This window comes from Dreissena polymorpha, chromosome 13, assembly GCF_020536995.1.
Source record: "Dreissena polymorpha isolate Duluth1 chromosome 13, UMN_Dpol_1.0, whole genome shotgun sequence".
Classification (NCBI taxonomy): domain Eukaryota; kingdom Metazoa; phylum Mollusca; class Bivalvia; order Myida; family Dreissenidae; genus Dreissena; species Dreissena polymorpha.
In genome coordinates, this window is record NC_068367.1 from 6861442 (window position 1) to 6887323 (window position 25882).

Genomic DNA, 25882 nt, shown 5'->3' on the forward strand with positions numbered 1-25882 from the left:
TCATCGTAAAAGCTTTGATTAATTTACACGAAACACAACTCTTAAACAGCTTTATAGCATTAGAATTAAAGTTTTTGTGTCTGTTAATAAAGTATATAAACTGTGATATATAAATGTGTTTTGAAATAATGTTTTAAGTTGAAGGCACTTTAAGTGCAACATTTATTACAATGTTGTATTTGTATTTCTGTATACCTTATATTATTTGACGTATTTGCTCAATATTAAATATAAAACAAATATCATATCTAGACAACACATTTTTTCAAACAAACGGTCATTCCTTTTGCAAAAAATCCGTTTACGTTCCACGACAGGATTAACATGTCAATCATATTGTAAATTACTTAAAGTGTTTTTTATGAACAGACAATCAGAGTCATTTCAGATAAATTCATGCTTAAATAAATATTTATTGTTTATTGTAAGTTTCTGAATCATGTTGGACTAAAATACAAATTATATATCGATATTTGTTTTCTATTGCGTTAGAATAAAGAGCGACCATATCGTAATGCTCAGTACGCTCAGCATATGAGCAAAGTAACTATGCCTGTAAGAGTAAAAAATATAAGATTGTATATGTTATGGAAAAAAAAGAACTATGAGGCATGTGGAACTCGATGTTTAGGATTTATTTCCCTTGGGTTTAAATCATGCTGTTAAATTGCGGGAAGATGCCTCAACTAATATGACATAGAAAAATGCATTGATGCTGTCGTGTTTTGCTTCAAATTGCTCAGGTGTAAAACTGTACAATCGCGAACACATTGACATGTATCAACTGTTGTTTGATCTCGCTTTTCAAGTTCAAATCATGTTGAAAACATGCGCTGATTTGTTATATTCTACATATGTGAACCTTTGTACACACAATTGCAACAAACACTTTTTTAAAGAAAGTAATGTTTAAACACATGACTTTGTGAGTTAGAATGTTAACAATTTATTTCAATTTAATGTTTTTGTAACATGCAGATACAATGATAATTGCATTTTTGCATAACTGACAACTTTTGTAAAGTGCCACTTACAAAAATAAATGTGTCTATATGTGCACTACTGTGTTCAAATACTAGAGCCCCGAACTAACTTGTCCTTTTGTAAATGGAAGACTTACTCAACATAATTGAAATGGACTGGGTATTTAGTAATAAAGTATTTAATAAAATGCCTAAATTTGATATTACTTTATTATTTATGTGGAGCTGTAATGTATAGGTAAAGTAATATTTTGTATGACTTATCACACGGCATTTTTGTATATAGAACTGGCATGCACCGGCATCATATGCGAACAGTTACCTTCTGTTGATCAATAATTACATGTATAATCGTCACTTCAAAGTAAGTTATATCTCTTAAAACGAATAGTTTGCAATTTATTCAAACACGTGGGTGATGGGATCATTTCCAAAACCAGCAACCACTTCATTGGTGATATAATAGTGAGTTTTATGAGGCTATTCTTAATACCCTAATCGAATCTTAATAAATTGAGGTGTTTCCCTTCATTCACTTATTCATTTATTCATTCATTTATTCATTCATTCAGTCATTCAGTCATTCAGGCATGCATTCATTCATTCACATGTGTACTTTTATTTACATAATTGTGTTTAAGAGGTTTGTTTGTACAGTGGAATAATTTAGTGATCAAACATATATTGTTTAATCGTATCGACTATTTACCGTTGGGCGTGATACAAGATTATATCCAGCATATCGTGAACACTCAAATAGTGTATCGAGCATAAAGCATTGTGGTTTTGTCATCAAAACGTTGACTTAAATTGTTCATTTTAATTGATTGGTTTATAGACAATTAAAGTTGATAGGAATGTCAAATACGTATATTCAATACAGTTCTTAAAAAAACTATGAATAACTCTTTATCATAGTTTGACTTTTGGATGTACACACAATTTTATGTTATTGAATTTAATTTTTTGAATTGTGATTGTGTTTACAAGTACGTGAATTTGGTATTTTTTGGGCCATTGGTTAGCGTCATAGTTTATGTTAATCTATCTATAAATATCATCTGCATTGTGTTTTGTTATACTTATGGGTATTAATTTCTGTCAAAAGGAAAATTGTAATTGGTTTAAAAAAGCGGTTGAAAATACGTGCTTCTCTCCTGGAAAGTCTATATAGATTTGTAAGTCGTGTATTTGTTTAACTACTTTGTTATGAAGCTTCGGTGCTCCATCTATTTGGTTGATTGTTGTATACAATCGTATGTTTGATGGTGAAATCAACTACGCTACTGTACGCTCATAATTCTCATGATCTGTGATAATAATTTTTTATATTACGTTTAGCAGTTTACGTTATCGAATTCCATATACTAATTTAAAAGGTGAACTGAAATGTGAAAGAATACTTTACAAAAAATAAAACGTGCCTTTCCCCATGAAACATTTTGTGTAAACAACAATAAAACACTTATCGTAAACATTCCTCATTTACTTTTTGTCGAAGTATATTCATGATTAGTATTTCAAACGTCAGTGTCGATTTGAAATCATATTAAAGGAATTTCGCAACACGTTACGCAAAGCACAAACACATTTTTTAAATTCACGATAAAGACAAAAAGCAAAACATGTTCTCCGCTAATAAAACTGGAACTTATTGAAAATATAATTAATCTCTGAGAGATCGTTATTATCTTGAGAGTCATTGTCTTTATTTCAAAGAAAAGCGTTGCCTGTCTTAAAACGAAAGCTTACACAGCAATTTACAAGAAACAATTGTATAGTGTATGGAAAGTATTTTGCATTTGCAATATAATACATTGTCGTCTCCCTTTACTCCAAGTATCGAGCATACCAAATTCGAAGGTTGAAAGGCTAAACACTTTACCGTGAGGAATCTGAGTTCATGTTAATTGTTGAAGCCCGTGTGATATTGACAATTTACTTTCAACTCCAGTAGGCTTCTTCCTTTTATCCTAAGTAACCACCATACACAATTGCATGATGGGAAGTCAGCGAGATTTCAAGATATCATGCGAAAACGCAACGATCTTCATTTTGTGTTAGAATGTAGCCGTGGACTTCTTGACCTCGCAATATATAGGCCTCTTCATTTATCCCAGATAACCATCATACCAAAGCACATGCGTGTAGGTCTTAATATATCATTCGGAAGTGACATCATAAAAAGACGGAACATCAAACCGACCGACCGACCGACCGACCGACTGGGTAATATGTGGGTTCAGTATCGAGTTTAAACAATTTACTCAACTATTGCCTTTTCAAGGCAAAAATCTGAATTTATCAGTTACCTGTCGACCTTAATAATTCACGTTTGAATCGAGACAACTTAATCTTTTTCTCTATGTGGTTTTCTTATTTATTCAATAATGTCACATAATCAAATTGATAGAATAACACTATTTTCGCAACTTATTTGTTCTAACGTATATGACACATTTACGCACTCCTTAGTCAGAACAATTTAGCACGTTCTCAGTTATTTGAAATCCATGTCTAAATTCTTGTTGACACTATGCTTTTCATTGAAACGATTAGTTTGCATTAACAGTGTGGTAATCTAATGGTTCAGTCAATAACCGCAACCGAGCGAACGGCGTTGTAAATTAGTTAATGGAAAACGGAGCTTTATCAACGACGCTTGTTCGTTATTACTTTACGCTATTGAGATTAGAAATATAAACGATATTTAGTATATTACAACAATGTTGGCCTAATCACGTCGACAATAACAATTATGTCTGAGTCTCCAACAATATATAGCTCAAAAAAGAAATAGCGATTGTTTTAATGTTATGCTAGGTAATTACTTAACATCGTTGACTATTAATGATAAACACTGTGCAAAATACAACCTTGATAATTTAAATTTCTTCACACTTCATCCGTCACTGTTACTTAAACATACCGTCAGATTTGTCATGCAACATTATTATTTCGCGATCTTGTAATGTTTTTACACGATTTATATGGTTAGCAAAGTGTAGAAACATGACAATTATCATTAACAATAGTTGTTTACTCATGAGAACTAACATTACATAATTATGTTATATTATGCCCTTTTTTCTCATGATTGTTTCCATTTTGCAATGCATAAATATACGCTTGGGCGGATTGATTGATGATCGTTTTATTAGAAAAACACTTTATGGGCTTATGACCTTATATTTTAAGCTTTAATCCAAACCAAACACTGAGCTTTATTCGGCATTTAAATGAAAGTCCTGCGAATAATAGCATTGCTTAAGCGAACTTTACAGCTCGTTAAGTGTTTGCCGAAATACAAAAAAGTGTGACTGTTATTGATAACGCGGAATGTCAAGAAAATGTTCGACATAAAAACAGAACATTATCACTATTGTTATTGCGAAACGGCAGTGTTTCACATTTTATATGAACAAATATTAATGAGAAATCGTATCAAAACATCGGCATTACAGTAGAGCCGTCGTCTTTTTCTGGTGCCATCACTGCTACATTGTCGGCTCTTCAATCATCTTGAAAGATGTGTTGAAATTATTACTATACACCAATACCACACCCAACAAGCACACACACAACTACTAAACTGTATACATATCAAGTTCCGATGAATTATGTTTTCTCCTTCATTATTTTTCTGACCACGTTTAACGTAACTCATTAAAAACGTATGCAGATGTCACGTTGGGCAAATGAGTATATGTGAATATTTTGCACATACATTACTAACTATACCTTAGAAAATCATGAAGGATCTGACTGCTTGCAAATGTTAAAAGTCAAACTTGAACAACAAGTCTGTACACAAAAACTGGTGCATGATAAAGGCATATCCATCCTCAAGTGAAGATCGATATTTCCCACGGGAATGAAAATTTAAGTTGCACAAGGTCGTTTTTATCTGACCTGTGATTGTATACATGGAATTCATTTGCAATACATTTTCAGAACACAATCCATGATGTTCAAATAATGTTTGAATTTTACCAAATGATTGCTACCGTTTGATTCGTTTCTATCTTTTAAATACATTGTACGCAATATATTATCACTCTGTATGAATAACTCTTTGAGCGCTATAATACTATCAGGGTAGTTTGTGTACCAGCTGAATACAAACATTCGACATTATCAACAACTTTGGCATTGCCGTTTAACATCTCAATTCAGTAACGATCGCCACGAAGACATATATTCATATAAACATCCAATTGTTGTTTCGACTGTTGTCCCCATTTCGGTAACTACGTGTATGCATCGTAGAATTACCACGTAATAGGCGGTGCTCCAAACTCCAAAACAAGACAAATAAATTATATACATGAAACTACACCAAGATTCAGATTCACACTTAGTGTAATCGGTTAACGATTAAATATAATTTTGGTCGTATAATCAGAACTATGTTTAGTAAATGCATGCTATTTGTATTTGCCACTTTCTGAGACATAATTCCGTACTATGGTAGTGTAGTAAGAATGTCAGTGAACATTTGTTTGTTGGATTAGTTGGCGTTTTCGGCACACCGCTGTCAGCTTAGCTACTCGCAGTCTACATAAGCAACTTAATAAACAGTTGTAGGCTGTGCTTAGTGTAAAAATTAATTGGATGCATGCCTATATTTGAGAAACCACCGACTTGAATAATATATATCTAACGATTAATTAAGAAATTATAAAATGACCCAACTAGTTTTCAAACTCACCGTGACCGGATTGATATAGAAGACGTCATGTTAGGTCATGTTCGCCTGCAAACAATATTTGTTAACAATTTACAGTTAAAAAATAAATTATAATTGAAAAAAGTGATTAATGTAATTGAACATTTAGATATGTCTGAACAAAACACACTCACCCATTAATCGTAATGGGGATGTGCCAAAACCGTTAACACCATATGCGTTCAACTGTTCAGATCGCAAAAATCGCTTACACAATATTTGATCAGACACGAATAGACAAAGTGGAACGCCAACTGCATAAGAAGGAGATATGTTTCAGACTCAACAACAAACCTGAAACTAAAAACTATATGTATCAGACTCAACATCATACCTGAACCTAAAAACTATTGAAGGATGGGTTCTGCACATTGTTTGTAAATCACATTGACTATTATGTTATTTATGTATTAGATGTACAATGCCAAACAAATGGTCGCAACGTGAGTTGATGGTGAATTTACATCGAATAAATTTCAATTTCCTGCTTGCTCGAGTACAGTTCATTACGGAACAATAGGTTATTACATCTCTCCATCAAATCACTTTAGTCTCATTTCATCAGTTGCTCGATGCAATCAGCCCAGGTTATTTGGACCTAACGTAACGGACAAAATATCGTATGATAGCATACAAATAACTAGTCATTTCGGAATTACAATCAAGCATTATTTTTATTTTTTTGACACTGCTTTTATAAGAAATGGCATCACTTCTGCATGTCTACGTATGTATACGACTTACCGATGTTTTCTTTGATCAGATTCGTTCATTATTGTGTTCTTCAAACTGTTTGAATAGTGTTATACGAGCCAAATGTCGTTACCTTATTTAATTTCTCAGGTTGTATAGAAATAAAGATTGTAGTTTAAAACAGTTAGTATATAAACTAACAAGTTTGTGTTAACCTCATTTAAAGGTATGTTTTTATGACATAAATCCTCAATAAATAATATAATTTAAACTGTAAAAGCTGTATATACAGTTAAGCTATATTTAATTATATTTGTTATACACCATTCAACAGCTATTTAAAAAGTGAACCATGATGATAAGTACACTTTAAGTATATATGAAATATAATAGGGACTTTGCCAGAGTATGGTAAAATAACAATGGCATATTTAAAAAAAATAATGCATGCATTATATCAAACGATCACAACAACACTCTAGACTGAGAAAAAATACAAAATATCGATCGATTTGTTAATAAATAATCATTCATCAAAGTCAGAAAATTAATAAAGCGTTTGACATAAAATAAGGATAGCATAGCGTTAAATGATCATTTTATAAGAAACGTGATTGAAACGGGAAAATAATTGAATATGATTGGATTTGATTATCCTTTACGAGATATGAGGTATTCGGTTTTTAACAAATATGCCTGTATTTTTAAATTGAAAATAACGCGCGATTTCTCTGCTTCCCAATCTTTAAGCAATTGACATCTAGTTTGTGTCATACATGATATATAAGTGTGCAATCAATATGAACGTGTTTTCTTGTAATTATCATTACAGAACAGGTGGGAGAGGCGTGGGACATGTATGATGCTACTTTCTGTGATTTATTAAATGTTCAATCACCAAACGTTTTGGGAAGAGAAATATAAATAACGCAACACGGTTAATTACTTAGAAAGGTTAACTTCAGTTGAATCAATGTTTTTTAACATATCAGAACAAAATAAAATACTCCATTTTTATATGGTACTAATTATCCAATACATCAAGAAATAAGTATTTTGTAATATGTATATAAAAGGTTTATTTCACTTGCATTTCAATTTTGCCATGTCTAAACTACGATATAGCATATAGCTTTCAAATAGCAGCCAATAAAATTTGTTACAATATAACACACAACATGCCTGTTGACACGTGAATTCTGGGTTTGCTTTTGGTCTTTTAAACATCAAACCATAAAGCAAATAAATGGTACATTATTAATGACAGTAAACTTTTCATCTGCATAAGTCTACAATGTTCAGTGCCATTTATTCTGAAGAACATGTTTTGTTTGTTCCAGTGAAACAATTTAATTTCAAATCTTCTATCTGCTACATTTGAGTGCATTATGCAACATTATTCTATATCCAATAAATTCATCCAATCGGCATTCTTCATATCTACCACGTGACCGTCCAATATATTCTGGTATTGGATCCAAAAAGTCTCTATTTTTTCCATATTGGACAGTTGAGTACAAGTGCACTAAGCAATTGTTTTATAACAATAAAAGCCGTTACCGAGAAAAAGTATCCGAATGTACAATAATCGATTCACACGTGCGCTTGTCTTGAAAATAGCATAGATGCAATTAAAGCATTTTTAAATCAAAATTAAAATTTAAATGAAACAAACAGCTGAAGAAAAGGATATAGAAACAAAGCTTATAGGACGTTTAAACTGTACAATACGTGATTTATTAACGGCTCGTTCAATATGACGTCAAACTGTGTGCTCGTCCAAATATATCCCTGTATTGTACAGTGAAACGTCTAATGACCTATAAATTACATTAAACAAGTCTTTCTTATCAGATTAAACATATATACATTTCATGATTAAACAGCACTGCGAAAATAATGGGATTTATTTAATAAAGTTAAATATTTGAAGTGAACATGCCTCTCTATCAGTAGTAACTCCTTTTCCTGTTAGCTCACATGGTCATGACATTCATTGCCACTTATTCTGCAATCATCGATATTGTGTTACATATTGGTCCCCATACCAAAAGTTGAAGTACGTATTCATATAATTTTTGTTTAACTTTATGTTGTAGTATTGAATTGCAAACAGGTTAGACTTGTACAATTGCGTGTAGTGTTATTAATTAATGGATAAGTCTGAGGTTCGGCTTACGCGTAAATCGTTGTCAATCTCCAAAAATATGTTTTTCTTATTAATTTGGTTTTGTAGGTATTGCCCTGTTTGAAAGATGTAATTGACATATTGTGTTACATAAAGAACATGCGGATGCTTATAAGGATGTCTCTACTGATGAAGTGGCAAAAGATCCCTACGTTAAATATAGTTTTTCCCCTCTTTAAGGAGTGGCTATTCTTTCAACATCCGTTTAACACTTGTGGTATACACTTGAAAATATTTGCTTTAACTTCCATAGATATGGATGATTTTGATATCAGAGTTATGTTAAATTTTAATTGCGATGTTCTTGTCACATTGAATGTTTTTAATTTTATTTTGTAATGAAAGTGTTATAGTATAATTTTATGCATATGCCAAATGCGTTTTGTCCATAAACAATTACTTGCAAAAACAATAAAACGGAATATTCGTATCAGTTGGGCGAGGGCTTTTCACACATTATGGTCCATTTGTTATGTATAATTAAAGTATTTTCGCGCAAAACATAACACCACTATATCAAACACCACATTAAAGGTGAAAAGAAGACATATTCTTCACAACAGACGTCAGTTCTAATTGAAAAGTTAATTAATCTCTGTGATGGTGTTCATATCTTAAGGGCAATTGTCTCTATTTCAAACAAAAGCGATTTGTGTTTGGGAACTTATAATTATAAGCTCTCTCCGAACACGTTAAAAGAAGCACTTTCGTAATGCACTGAACATATTTTACATTAGGGTAGATGGGACTATGTTTGATTGCTAAGAAATCTTTAAATATTTTTCTGACAATGCGCAGTGGTACTTACATATATCGTGTCATCTTTGAAATCCAATTCTTACTGTAAAGAATTGCTATACACGTATACGTTTCCGAATATAACACAGATTTTTACAAAGTTTTGCCACAATTAAAAAAGCATATAGATACTTTACTGATTGCACGCAAAATGCACGGTTACCTATTTGTAAATTCAAGCAAAGCTTATTTAAATTATGTAATAATAAAATATGTAGTGTGAGCTTATATATATATATATATATATATATATATATATATATATATATATATATATAAATATAGTTATTAAATATATATATATAAGTGATACGCCTATTCATTTGAAAAGCAAAACTGGTGGTATGAAAGTTTACAATTCAAAAGTAACACAAATATATCAGACGAATGGTAAACAGATGGATTGTAAGCTTTACATTAATTTGTTTTCCTTTCTGTTATCAAGTGTAAGCACATTGCAATACTTTTAAAATTTCCTCATAACGAGGGCGTTATAGTTCGTGAAGATTATATAAGTAGCACATCATATTGATTTGAAGGATGACACATGTTACATTTGCTTTGCTCTTTTATTGTGTATTGTTGAACTATTTCGTTTATATCTTTATAATACACATGCTTATAATTTAAATATTTTAATTAAAACGTATGCTCACATGCAAAGCTTGGTTTAAAGTGGCATTGCGATATGTTTTCATATGCATCACTAAATTATCAAAATGCTCTCCCAAATACAAAATTACGCAGATACACATTACGCATGCTTAACATGAAACTTTAATAATCAGTCTGGAAATAAAATATTTTGAACTTGCATTTGCAGATGACCCAACCCTCACCCATTTATGCCTATTGGACTATTTCATCCTTCTAAATTGGATCAATTTATTTCCAAAATTAGGGATGTTTAGTATATATATTTCTATATTTAGAATATTTCTTACATAAATTCCTTTAAGCAAACAGCGCAGACCCTGATGTGACGCCTCATTATTCGGCGTCTCATCTGGGTCTACGCTGTTTGCCAAGGCCCACGCTCATGGTGTGTACACACTGAACGTTAGAATGCCATAACCAGAATGTGAATAATTAATTTAGCGAACTGAATTATAAAATATTAAGTTTCAATATATAAAATTAACTATTGTTACGGCATATTTACTGTCGAAATGTGTATAACATTCTTTTAAAAACTAATAATATTATTTGCTATGTTGCAACAATTTACCCCCGCAAAACAATAGGTGTTAACTGCTAAGTAATTTAATGGTTTAATGAGTATTTTCGACAGTTGCTTCCAATAATCAAATAAGTGGAGCAATCATTTATAATGATTTAAAACGTTTCACGATTATAGTTTGCATTTAAAATCCAATATATCAAATTATGTGCACTTTAAAAGACGTTACATTTCAAGCAAGAATGTACGTTTTCCGACCTGTTAACCATCAGTTTCAATATTCTTTATGAGATTGGGTTTGGTACCAAATATTCAATACAATACACGTTATCGATTTCACTATAACACTACTATCCCGTTAAGTTGTGTCTGGCAGTATGAAACTGTTGTCAAATAGAGAGTTCATGGATCAGAATTTATATTTCATATCAAATGCACGTACTAGTTCATACAAGTGGGTTCTTTTTATGTCTCAATAGATACATGGGGTATTATGTATTGTTTCAAGTGATTTTGTATTAGCAGATTTTGGTTTTAAATAAATGTTACATGTACCTACTATACTCAACAGTGAAAAATGCGCATATTATCACTTTAATGCTGTAAAAACACGATACGATTCACGACATTCTATGGTCAACTATAATTTAACGTATCATCGGGAATGAAAACGACTCTTACTTGTAAATGAGAATGTGTTTATTGATTTATTTTTATACCAAATCTTATAGCTTCCGATGTAATTAACTTAATGTGTTAAAAAGATACATATAAATAGTTTCTGTCATTGATTTGTATGTAATATTATTTCATAAAGGGATATCACACTTTGCTAATACGCGTTTAATTTTAAATAACGACTTGATGGAAATGCCATAAAATACCATAAGTTATCTACATGATTGTTTCCCATTTAATATCACGTGAAAATCCTTTTTTTCTCAACTAGAACACAGTACAGATAGCTTGCATGCCCGGGGTAAGCTTAAATGTGACCAAACTCCAATATTGCATGTTTTTTGTTCGATTTTAAGACATATTTCATTGGTTTTAAAACTGTTACAAGATAACTATCAACTTGTTTTAAATGTAATACTCTCAACATGATATTACAAGGTTGTTCAACCGTTGCTTACAATGTCATATGAAGTCATATGAAGACGGTCAGTCATTCCTCTCTTATTATTGCTGACTAATTTTAGAGCCAATTCTAAGCGTTTGCTATTAAATATAAAATATAATGACTGTATGTCGATACAATATAATTAAATGTATGTCAATATCATGTTAGTTATTGACAAATCACTTATTTAAATCACTTAATTATAGGTACAAATTAAAATGAATTAATGGTATGATAAAGCCTGTCTTGTTCAGGTTTTAAATCTGTCAAACTTCAAATATGAAATGAATTCATAGTATGATATTGTGACGTTATACTGTTACAGCTGCAGGCATTGATTTATTCTGATGTAAATCTGGCTATTTGCATTAAAAAAAAATTGCCACGAATACATCTCCTCAAGCTGATAACTATTTAAACAAGTCTCAATTTAAGTTTGATTATGGTATATTAATAATTGTTATTTTATAAAGGATGATAAGCCTTGTTTTCGTTGAAAAAACAACACCGGGTATTACTCACAAAAATAAAGCTTACCAAAAGGCATCACTATGTTGTGCCTTTTGCCGTTTATACTTGAGTAAATTAACATGTATTTTTATGCAAAGAAAATAACATTCTGAACGTAAAACTGTTGGTAACATTGTTCAGCAAAGGTTTTAAGTTGCTTTCTTTTTCATCGGAAGTCATCTTATTCAGATGTCTCTTAAATAAACGACCCATTCACAATTTTCACAATACTTTATGCAAAACCACCATACATTATATATTTACAAAAAATATGAATGCATTTAAATATATTCACAAAACCCAGTTAACCCAATATACAATTAAACATATGCACTTGTGCGCTCATAAATTTGCATAAATTTGAACCAAATAAAGAATGTATTTATACATGGAGCACGCAGACATACCCTGTACTGTTTAAAAGTACATTCATGTTTCTCATTAAATTGAAAATAGTGTTTGCACGTTCCTACTCTATAATCATAAAATAATACACAAACAAAAAGAAACTGTAATTGCACAAGCAGAAGAGAAATGTTAATTATCACACTTAGACAGCTTTCTGTTTTAGTTGATGTACGGATTCGAAGAACTGGCAAGGACGTGTATTGCTGAAGAACATACAACGATTTTCATTTGATGTTTTGCTTGCTCGAGAACGGTTTTGACGGTACAACTGAAACGGCCATCACTTCATTATAGTCCGAATTCAATATTTCTTTGATGCAATCAGCAAAGGCCATTTAGGTCGTAAAACAGGGACATAAAAGCGCTTACTGTCATAATTATCAACTTTAATTGCGGTATAAATATCCGCCATTCGAATGTTGGTTGAGGGAATAAAGACGAACAGACGACGATGTGCAAATGACTGTGCTGTATTATATGATTGTTTTGAAGACAAAACTATTTTCTAAATGAAACGAATTTTACCAATAAACATTTGTATCCTTATACAACTTGATATCATTGTAGACGTATTTTTTTGAAAAATGTTTCGTGTGACTATCATTTTATCTGCTACACTGTTACTAAGAGAAGATATGTACATTTAAATTATGACTTGATTGTTGTATTATTATAATTGTTAATAATAATAATTCAATACAATTCCAGCAGCTGGAGTTTCACTTCTTTATATTGATATTGATTTGATGGTTATATGTTAATGTATGGGCTAATACATTTCGTTTCATTGTACAGAATATTAATAAGAACATATTGATCATAAATTAAACTGTTAGTTTATTGATAGATAAGCAATATTTCATATCGTTTGCAATATTGCTTACCAGCTGATATACAGTAAGCAAGCTACAGACAAAGAAATAATATGCTAAGTATGCATACACTTTGCTTATCGTGCTATAAGCAAACATTGTTCAACATATGATGCAAAACTGCGGATAAAATGTACCCATATTAACAAAATAATTATAATTTGAAAAGCACGTTGAAATATAACAAACTATAATAATTCAGAAAACATACATTTTAAAAGAAGTAAATCTGCTTTCCAAACAAATGAATGGTTTGATTGATATTAAGTTAAACATGAAGCATGTAAACTTCGAGTGCACGTGTCGATTTTACAGGTTCTTGTAGTTCTCCCGTAAGTTCTGACGAATACAAAGCGAAACAACAACATGGTATTGTGTCTGTACGTTTGTTTAATTCTCTGTGTAATTATATTTGCTTTGGGTTCGTTCTTCGTTGCATTGTGAGTAAAGTTGCCTTTTTAAAAACATGCTATTGTAGATGTGCCCATGAACTCGGTCAAAACAGCCAATTTCTGAATTCAAAGTGGCGTCATAAGTTCAATTAATTTACGTGTTTAGTTAACGCTTTTTTAATTGCGGTGTATATGTCTTTGTGTTGTCATTTCGAATAATATATCTAAAGACCTTGTTGTTTGTTTATAATGATTATTATAGACTACTCATAGATAAATATAAGGACCCATAATTTCGATGTTTATATCGATTATGAAAGGCTTCTTTATGCAACCTTGACAGTTTGTTAAGTCTCATACTGTAAGAATTTAAATTGATAGCGTTGTTATGGCTTTAGCATATGCTTACTCTCGTTATTCGATACGGTTCTTCTGTTTTGAAATTCTTATCTGAAATATTGGCCGTTACGTTGCATAAGTATTAAACTATCAAACGCCACAGATTGTGATATAACGCAATTTGAACCAGTGAAGGGTTTTGCCAATCTTGACGTAAGAATTTTGCTTACTCTCTATTTCATTGTGAGTAAATCAATCATTCCCTAATTTAAATGGCTTCAAAAAACAAAATCGAACAACAACACAAAATATAGGTATAAGGCATGTTATTGGTAGCAAAATACAAATTCAATAGAATCTTGATTTAGCGGACTTCATCCAACTGCAATGACTCAGAACGAGTTTCCTCATGGAACGGAAAACTGATGATTGACTGTTTGAAGCAAGCGAAAACCCAAAATGTAAAGGCCTTCTCGATAACTGAAAATATACTAAATAATGTTACAGAAAGGAGTCAACAAGTAAGTTATACTGAAATATCCATAACAATAATACCGTTGACTGCATCTAGTACAAAAAAACTTAAAAATTTAAAACAAACTCAATTTACTAAATTAACAACAACAGTCTCTTAAAACCTTCATAGACGTAAATTCTGAAAATACAAATTAATTAAACCAAAACAAAATATGCAAATATACCATACATATGATACTGCAAATTAAGCCAAGTAAGGCGGTGGGTGGGCGACCTTTCTTTGCTGCCAATAAAACCTCGAGTGACACAACACGCCTCTATACACCTTTATAACGCCTCTAAACCTTGAAATGCACGAGCTTATTTCACGCTTAATCAAATCGTTAAACAAACAATTACGATCAATACCGAAAACTATAAATAGGACCAATTTAGAAACGTGAATAATTGCAGGACGTTTTTGTGTTTCTCTTTTTTGGGGATGGATTTTTTTAACGTTTTTAGATTTTTTTACCTAGAATACAATCAAAACTAAAAGCAGGGGTTTTAAATGATGTACACGAGAAGTACATATTGGTGCAAAGAACTTCCAGTTACGAAAATCCATGTCTAATCCCGTATTATATCACAAGGACTTTCGTTGATTGTGAATGAATGCTATAGCGAATACACCATCTATTATAAAATATCGACTAACGCGCAACGTTCAAAACATTCATTTATCAAAGTTTGTGCCGGATAACACTTTCTTGTTTGAATTCACTCTAGTGTTTTGTTTCGAAATATAAAAAAGCACTCCTCTTTTTTCTATCTCGTGGCCACGACATAGCTAACTCATGGCCACGAGTTAGCTATGTCGTGGCCACGAGATAGAAAAAAGAGGAGTACAAAACTAAATAAAAAAGGAGTGAAATTAAAAAAAGAGCGGTGCAGTAAAAAAGGCAGGGTGCTTTAAATAAAAGTGGAGAGAATTTTTGCGATCTCGAGATCCCGAGTTAGTCAGCCAATCAAATTGTGCGTAACATGTGTAAATATTCTGTACGTATATATTCTGGTTCCCAGCTTCTACTGTAACAAATAGAAGCCTGGAATTTGCGGAATCATGGTCGCCGCGATAATAATGGTGAGTTAACCAAGTATTAAAAAATGTGGTTCGTCGGGTTATCATTCATTTTTCAATCGAAATGCATATATTTCATTCTGTTAACGTTTTTTCTTTTTTCGTGTTCTTCCGCATATAAGAGTTATTTAATGTTCCATCACCTAAGTATGTTTCGGACAAGTACACAGATAGTGTTATTTCGGATGTTTGAGTAAATTTATAACATACTGTATTTGTGATGTATTTTTGAGTAGTATGCCCAATATGAAAGGATTGCGGTGTGGTTATCATTGATTAACAGTAGTAATGCATTTTCATGTATTCAGGCCTTTTTCCTGGTTCACCACAGTCAGAATTTCAGACCTTCTTTTCCCAGATTAGCAAAATGCTTCAAAATATCTTTTCTAAACTCTATTAAAATGGTTCGTGGTTTTCAAGACAAAGTTATTCATTATTCATAATTCGAATCATAAATCATATTTCAGATGGATCATACCAGGTTCCAAGTAATTGAGAGTAGGTCTGGCCCAGATCACATATACAGTGCCTGTGCCCAAAAAACTCAAGTACCCCTCATAAACGAGGAAGCAAGAGGGCAATATCAACTCCCACAGGACAAACACCTAAACATTAACATAAAAGGATTAAACTGGTGATTATTTTTCACTTTCTAGTACTTATTTCTTTTCTATTATAATTCAATTGTATTTTTATAATTGTGAAATCTCTTCAACTAATTGTAAAATTTGTTGAAAACACAATATATCACTTATTTAGTACCAACATTTGGTATATATCACTTATACAGTACCAACATTTGGTATATAAACTATAGATTTAATATTTGTTTAACATAGGCTTGCTTAATAGAACACTATCTTGTTGTGTGTATATTTGATTGTTGCCACTAATATTAAGTTCTTTGCATTAGGACATGGGCTAAAATTTTAATTCAAAGATCAAATAAACCATTCTTCATTCATATAAACTATTTTGGCACAAGCCCATCGATCCTTTTTTAAGCTTTGCCTTTAAACACTCAAATTTTCATGTTTCATCACTGATCTAGGATGAAACCCTCCCCCCCCCTCCCAGACAAAACAAATGGTCCATCGAAGAGAAATCCTTTCTGAAAGAATACAGTTAGAAATTACGAAAAGATGGCGAGTCAGAAAACAGTTTCTGGAACAACTGTGCAATTGCCATGAACAACTTGTTTGGTGGAAAAAACAGAACAGGTACATAATGATTCTTAAACAGTGATAACATTAGTATATTTTCCTTATTTTGCTTGCAGAGCACTTAATTTTATATTCAGGTATGATGCAATGTCATATGAACCATGCTTATTAAATTGAATTTAGAAAACAGTCATAACCATATGTCATAAGCTGTACATATGTACACAACAGAAACAGTGGGAGATGATAAATGTAGTAAAGGGGCGGGTGATTTTATAAAAAAAATCTAAAACGGCTATCAATCAGATATTTTGTTTTTGTAAAATATATGACTTATTTTTAGTCAAATTAAATAAATAAATTTTTTGAAATGACTACTTATAATGTATAAAACACTTTTTAAGAAGTCTATGATAAAGAAACATAGATTATTAATGTTTGCTTAAATAACATTAAATTGTCATTTCTTTAAAAGAAAAAAATGATTTATCCAGCAATATTATCATATATTATTATTTCTTTTTATTTTTTAATTTTACTTTTTTTGCTTCAATCAGGTTCCAGCTCTCCAAGAGAAGTAGCAGGGCATATATTGTCTTCTCCAATGAGAGGAAGTATCGTTGTAGAACTTTTAAATGAAATTGAATATGAAGCAAAGGGATGCTACAACAAGGAAAGTGTTTTAGCCCAAAAGGATTTCTGTGACCTGGCTGAATTTTAATGGCATGAACTCATTGATGAACTATTAGAGCAACAGCCACTGCTAGCTGATGTTCTCTTGGCTGTATCTCTACCAACCTCTAAGATAAGGAATACAAAATCTGTTCAGAGACTAATACTGGTCATATCTACTGTGTTTGGAATGTTGATGAATACAGAATACCAGGAGTTGTCGTTACAACTCGTTGATTCAAAAGATAATCGCAAGGACTTAAGCTAATGACTTAACATGCCAAAAATTACATTTTGTTTTAACTGTGTTTCTTTTTTTCTTCAAATGTTATGTTAAAGCCCCAAATCACAAAATATGAACTTAACACCTTGTGTATAGAATGGAATGTTGTAAAGTGTGCAATATATATTTAATCATTTTATGAAAAACTCAAGAGAACATTTCATTAAAGAATTGCCAAACTCAGCTGTGAATGAATGTTTGTTTTATAAAATATTCAATGTATGTATTTTAAATATATCTTTATATGTTTATAATATTTCACAATATCTAAAAACGCATACAGTAAAAAACATACCAGGTATTTAAAAACAATCTTTCTTAGCCAGAAATAAGCAATATACATGTATAGGTTCTTGCAATTTGATAAAAAAACAGTATTAAACATTAAATTGTGTACTATGTTCTTAACTTCAAGTTTGTGAAATTTGGCATTTGAATGTTTATGTTACTGCTCATGACACATGTTTTGTTTGGAAATGAAATAAATCTTTTGGAACATCTATTTTATGGCGCTCACCCAGGCTCTTAAGGTCCTTGATGTTTAGCTCACCTGAGCTAGGATGAGCTCATAGGATCGATGAATGTCTGTTGTCCGTCCTTCTTCTTTTAACTCCCCTTTGGTGTTTTTTTCTGCCCATAGATCGAGAAACTTGATCAGGATGATTGTTTAGAGGAATTGTAGGTCAAGTTCAAAGACGGGTCATCAGAGGTCAAACCCAAGGTCACTGTGGCATTGACAAATATTTGCCAACTGTACTTAGGTGAGCGATATAGGGCCATTATGGCCCTTTTGTTTTAATTCTACCCTTAACATAATCAGGAATATGTTTAAAAATCTTGCAACAAAATATTCTTATTTCCTGTCCATTTCGTTTCAATTTTTGAATAATTGTAGTTCTAAATGTAATTAGAACACCATTTAAATTTTATTAATATACCTTACGTAAAAATGTGGTAAATTTGATTTCAAAAGTGAATTTCCTAGCAGGATTCTCAGGGTTTGTAATTCTTAACTAATAAATAATCATTTTAGCCTTATAGAAGCACAACAAATTGGTCCTGTAAATTTCATGAGTCAGTCAGGGATCTCAAAACAATATAAATTTTAAAGGGGCCTTTTCACAGATTTTGACATGTATTGAAGCTTGTCATTAACTGCTTTATATTGATAAATTTAAACACTTGACCTAAAAATCTCCAGTAAAAAACAACAAGAATACAATTAAAAGAAATTTAAAAAAAGTAAGCCTCAACTGGACTCGAACCACTGACCCCTGGAGTCCTGGAGTAAAAAAGTTTCCCGACTAGACCACTCGACCATCCATGCTCATGCTATGAGCGGATGTACTTTGTAATGATATAAGCAATCCTGTTAGTTTCCCAAACTATTACGACAACAACAGAACTTTCCAAATTTTCAATCGTTTCGCGTTGCAACGCTTTATAATTTCAAGGTTTTCAAATCGTCAAAAGATGCATATAATGAATATTTTAGAGCATGGTAAATGTTCAGTATTACTATTTCCTCACAAATATCATTGCTAAAACGAACATGTGAGAATATGAAACATTTGTTTTATATTTTTTTCAATTTACCAAAACGTGAAAAGGCCCCTTTAAGGTCAGCCTTATAAAAGATAAATTGCTCTGCTACACAGCATATGTCATAAATAAGAAATAAAAAAATGTACCTCGTGACTGTTAGTGTGTTGTTATTTGTTTATACTTTGGTTATGTTTATTTGTTATTCTTCCTTAAAGTATTATAGAACTTCAAAAACCAAACACACTGAATTAGTTAAAGCTGAAAGTTATTTCTTCAATTTTGTTTGAATATTACTTACATTTAATGACAATCCCCTTTTGACCAAATTGTAGAGAAAAAACAATGGAATTTTTCTAAAATGAAGCAAAACCAAGTATAAGATTTTTTATTGGCTACTTCGTTCGACAATTATCTGAAATGTGATGTTTCTATGAGCCTTTAAACTAATTGTTCCTGTAGTAAGTTAAGCGCACCGACTTGAAACAGGTGTTGTAAATTATGAATTATTCACTATATACATTTGTATATAATGTATTCTTATATAATTTTACTTAATAAAATGCCTTTCATGTAAATGGAAATATATGAAGTATCACTCAAATGTGTTTGGTTTAGCTTTTCAAACCCATTTTAGTTGATTTATTTTTATCACATTTTCACCGCGACATTGACGGTATAACACGTTGTGGAATATACTTGCTTGTATTCAACACTGTGGAATATACCTGTCGCGTGCACGGACTACTTTTTAAATGACGTCATGCGATATGCGCTAAAATTTGGTCGATATTGTTTGGTTCATTGATCGAATTATAAGGTCACCCATTAGAAGAAAATGTGCATATTTTTCAGAAATATATATATATATAACATATTCACCAAAAGAAATGTTGAAATAAAATATAAAATTACACGATTTTTGTTTTGTTATTTTTTTATTTATATTTACTTTACCACTGAATGATTTTTCATAAGAAACACAGTCGACAAAACTTAAGCTTCAAAATTATACGACCTTCAACCTTTAAATCTAGTCATATGACATAATTTTTCGCCATCCGTATAATGAATCAGCTGATTGATGGCGTCATAAAATGACAAACTTATTGCGTCATTTTCCCCATTTTTTGACGATTTATTATAAACGCGACTTACTTTACATGTTTTCTACATGTCGAGGGGTGAACGGAAGACTGTTGTAACTCATATTATATTAAGAAGGAGATACTGCAGTTTTCCGTTCAGCCCTCGATGTACTGTATGTCGACATATCTAAATTGTCAATTGATCACATTTTCCTTATTTCGTGTAATGTGCATTGTTTATAACCAAAGCATATACTTTTGACATTTAACTTAAATATTCAGAATGTACAACAAGCCATACACATATCGCACAGTTCATGAATAATCTGCTATGTTTGCTTTCCTATTTAATTCACGTTAGGCATAGAGCTGTGTAAAGTATAAGATGGTAAAAATAGCACCACACTGGAATTTGGAACGTCCCATTTTGTACACGGGTATTTTCTACTCATTTATCTGTTGTGTACTGGAATGTTTTCCATTTTTTGTATATTTATATATTAAATTATTTTCTCGTACAATAAGGGCATTTACCATAGATATATAAAACATTGTGCAAGTTTAAACATAATTATGTATGTATGCAGAAATCTGCAAATGCAACCGAGCTTACCAACGGCTATTATTAGATAAACTGCTCCGGTTCATTTGAACAGCAGTAATGTAGAGTACATGACGTAGCGTGTGACGAAGAAGAAAGTTTATCGCGTTCATAAACTCATTTGAATAAAGTGATAGAATGGCATAAGGGTCTTTATTTAACTATGCTAAAATAATTATTAAAGACCCTAGATGCAATATCGTCAATTATTGAGTTAAATGGATTATTAGATGGATTTTAAAGGATTATTAAAGGTAAGATACTACTTCTAGTTCTTACGTGTTTTGATTTTTGTTTGTACTTTTGTCGTTCCCTGTTCTTGGGGAAATGATTTTAACATGGGCGCCATTGATGCATCGGATCACACACGGCATACCCATAACATTATATAAAAACTCGTTATGCGCGTCCTTAAATTCGTCGTCCGAAGTCGGAAAACGTATTGCCCTGTATTTTGTCAAATAAAGTGTCAGTCGCTGCAATTGTCTGTTTACTCGTCAAAATTGTCAAGGTCTTCCATAGCTAAAGAAACTTCAGCGTACAGTTTATTTAGTATTGACAGACCTGTACAAAGTCGCGCCAGTCAAAAATCATAAAAAGCGACATTTAAAGTTATGGTAGCCAGAACTAGGTCGTCGATGTTGTACATGTATGTTGACATCGACAGCATTTTGTCAGGAGCAATCGCCGCCATATTGGATTTTGATCATTTTCTTTCGAAAATAAAATGAATTATAGTAAAGTAAAATCTCCTTTTCGCGGTCGTAATGTGTTAAAATTCGCATACTGCGTAAAATTGAATGTAGGCATATGGTGATATTTTTACTTGTTTTACAGTTTGTGTGTGAATTTTTTAAAGACTATTTTGCGTACCAGAACAAATACATGTATATCACTACGCATGGTTACATTTGTCAGATTTTAAGCGCTTTTATGACTGAATTAAAATTATTGTTAAGGTTATAAGATCTATTTATGTTATAAATGTCACGTTGAAAAAATCAAATGGGATAAATAGAATACTAGGATTAGCGTTGAATACAGAGAAGTTTATGTTGCTCGGCTCGAACACCGAAAGCGCTCGCCAAGGCTCGCGCTTACGGCGTTCTAAGCCTCGCAACATAAACTTCTCTGTATTCAACGCTAACCTAGTATTCTCTATAAGGTAATATTAAATAAAAAAACAAATGAATTATAGTCAAAATTGTTTGATCATTTCAACCTTTGGGTTTCACTCTGAGCCATTCAGGCATGTTGTATACAATGGATAAGTTATCGGCACATTTTAATACTGAATTAATTGATTCCATTGCCAGTGGAAAGAAATTCAGCATTGTTGGGGACAACATTAACTTTCATTTAGGTTTAAGCACTGTCCCAACAAGAGCTGTCAGAGGACAGCGCGCTCGACTATTTGAGTGCTTGACAGTATAACGTAAGCCATAATGGGGGTAATATTCAAATTATTTAATATGGTCAAGGTAATAGTTCAGGTATATTTTCCGCAATCTATTGAACAATGGTAAAGAAATAAAACAAAATAACAAGATTTTATTTAAAGTTTAATTGCAATAGCTTGGGTGGGAAGTTTGGACGGTCCTTCAAAAATAAAGTAAATACATATATTTATATATTTGTTTAACCATGTTTTAAAGAAAAAAGTATTCTTTTTTGGGTTAGGTGGGGGCTGAGAGGGAGGTATACTGTGGGTTGTGGTCATTTATAAGATGATCTTTAAAAAATAAAAAAGTGGGGGGGGGGTCAGGGATTCTGTGTTGGGGCATGGGGTATTGTTTGAGTGGACTCCATTGTGGTATTCAGGTAAGTGGTGTTTTGTCTAAGTATTTATAAAATCTGATCATAAATAAAGATGTCATGACAATTTAACTTAAAATTACTTTTGACCTTCAAAGTCAAGGTCATTCAAAGGTCAAGGTCAAATTGAACTTGGCAGGTACAGAACCCTCATGATAGTCAGAAAATTTGAAGTTTGAAAGCAATAGCTTTGATACTTTAGAAGTCAATTGGATCTAAACACAAAATTTAACAAAATATTCAGTTTCTAAAATGTCCCGATATCTGATCCATAGATTTATCAATAATATGCATATTCTAAGTGGAAAAAGAGTCATAATTATAACAAAATGCTTGATAGAGTTGTCTGCTCTTGTTTATAGGTTGGGGTCATGTTGGAAAAGAAGTATGCAAAATATGAAAGCAATATGTCAAAGAACATAAAAAATATTTTGGGTGGTACGCAAACTTTAACATAGATTCATCAAAAATATGCATATTCTAAGTGGAAAAAGGGCCATAATTATTACAAAATGCTTGATAGAGTTGTCTGCTCTTGTTTATAGGTTGGGGTCATGTTGGTAAAGAAGTATGCAAAATATGAAAGCAATATGTCAAGGAACATTTAAAAAAATTGGGGACGTACGCAAACTTTAACATAGATTTATCAATAATATGCATATTAAAAGTGGAAAAAGGGCCATAATTATTTAAAAAAATGCTTGATAGAGTTTTCTGCTCTTGTTTATAGGTTGGGGTCATGTTGGTAAAGAAGTATGCAAAATATGAAAGCAATATGTCAGGGGACATTGAAAAGATTTGGGGTGGTACGCAAACTTAAACATAGATTTATCAAATTTATGCATATTCTTAGTTGAAAAAGGGCCATAATTATTACACAATGCTTGATAGAGTTTTCTGCTCTTGTTTATAGGTTGGGTCATGTTGGTAAAGAAGTATGCAAAATATGAAAGCAATATGTCAAGGGACATTTAAAATATTTGCGGTGGTACGCATACTTTTACATAGATTTATCAATAATATGCATATTCTAGTGGAAAAAGGGCCATAATTACAACAAAATGCTTGATAGAGTTATCTGCTCTTGTTTATAGGTTGGGGTTATGTTGGTAAAGAAGTATGCAAAATATGAAAGCAAGGGACATTGAAAATATTTGGGGTGGTACGCAAACTTAAACATTTGCACGCTAACGGGAACGCCGACGCCGGGGTGAGTAGGATAGCTCCACTATATATATTTTATGTATAAAAGTCGAGCTAAAAATCCGGTAAAGAAGATTAACACAGAAGAACTGCACACATGGATTTTTCAGAACCAAATAAAGTGTTATTATGAAATTGAACGTTAAAAAATAGGGTTACATTATTATGCTTAATAGTTCTGAACTCTTTATTCAAATTACATAGAATGTTTGAATTTTAAAAACATTGTTATAGACAATGACTTTTAATTACTAAACTGTTTCTCATAAGGCCAAAAAAATCCTGTTTCTGGTCACCAGATTGAACCTCTTTTTGTATCCCCACCCAATCGTTTTTTATTGACACTTTCTTTAAATATGTCAAAAGTCAATTATTTATAAGTAAGTTCTTTTCAAGGTAGATTTGATCATTTTTCAACAAAAAAAGCATAGCAGAACAATTAAGAACAGAAAAGAAAAGAACTTTATTATGTAACTTATACTTCATGGTATATCGTTACAAACAAATGTTAATTTATAAACATAAATCACGCAACACCCGTACCGTTCTCACACGTTTTCACACATACGCACTATCCTCAGAAACACACAAACATACACACACACTCACAATAACATATGCATTAATTCAACATAGAATATACATTTCCATCAAACGTAAATGATAAATAAATATATCCAATCTATTAACCATATTTAAGATATTTAGAATATTCGAGGAAAGACTTTCCTAAAAAGATGTGAAAATTTAATTAATCAAGTTATTTTGTAATAATAATATGTATGCTTTTAGTAAGGTGACAGTTTAATAAAATCATATTCTATCCCCAGTTCATTATTACACAAATCACAACACATTGAAAACTGTTAGACTTCCTTAGTTTCGAAACTAAAATACTGGTTAACTAAAGTTCTTCAGCAGATAGTTGAAATTCCACAATAGTCCTTCATTTCTCTGGTCATATGCAATGACCGATTTGTTAAAGAAGAGAATGGCCAGGGCATCAACATGGCTTCTTCCTGCCATGCCGATCTCTTGTATGTAAGCTGCAAATATAATGTGTGTGTATATATATATATATATATATATATATATATATATATATATATATATATATATATATATATATATATATATATATATATATATATATAAATGAAGATGTTCAAGATATTCATTGGTTTAGAATTGTACATTTTGCTAAAAATATTATGAAAATTGTTTCTAGTTTTAGGAAAACTTTGTTTATAGGTAATAAATAGCTCCAAAAAATAGGATTATTTGTGTTATGTTTGAGCTGAGAGCACAAATTAGAACTTAAAGCACAAAATAAAATTGTATAAGCTCAGGTCAGTTTGTTTGCATCAGCAGATCAAAACTTCAATATCTATTATCTTGTTTGTGCTCAATACTCAATTCTGTGTTCATTGCTCAAACTGCAAATAGTTTTGTTGACTTTTATACCTAATATTGGAGCTTAATTATGCTTATATTATGACCAATATTGTTTAATTCTGTTTTCGCAATCAGAGACGTAGATAACAACGTCTTTATCGCAATGTATCTGTAACTGACTGGCTGTTGATAACCTGAAAAAAGAAGAAAGTAGTGTAGTTTCAGGGCTAGTTTAACTAATTAGACCTTGGTTACACATGATTATCATCCCACCAAGGAAAATTAAAAGCATCTGGATTTAAGCTCGC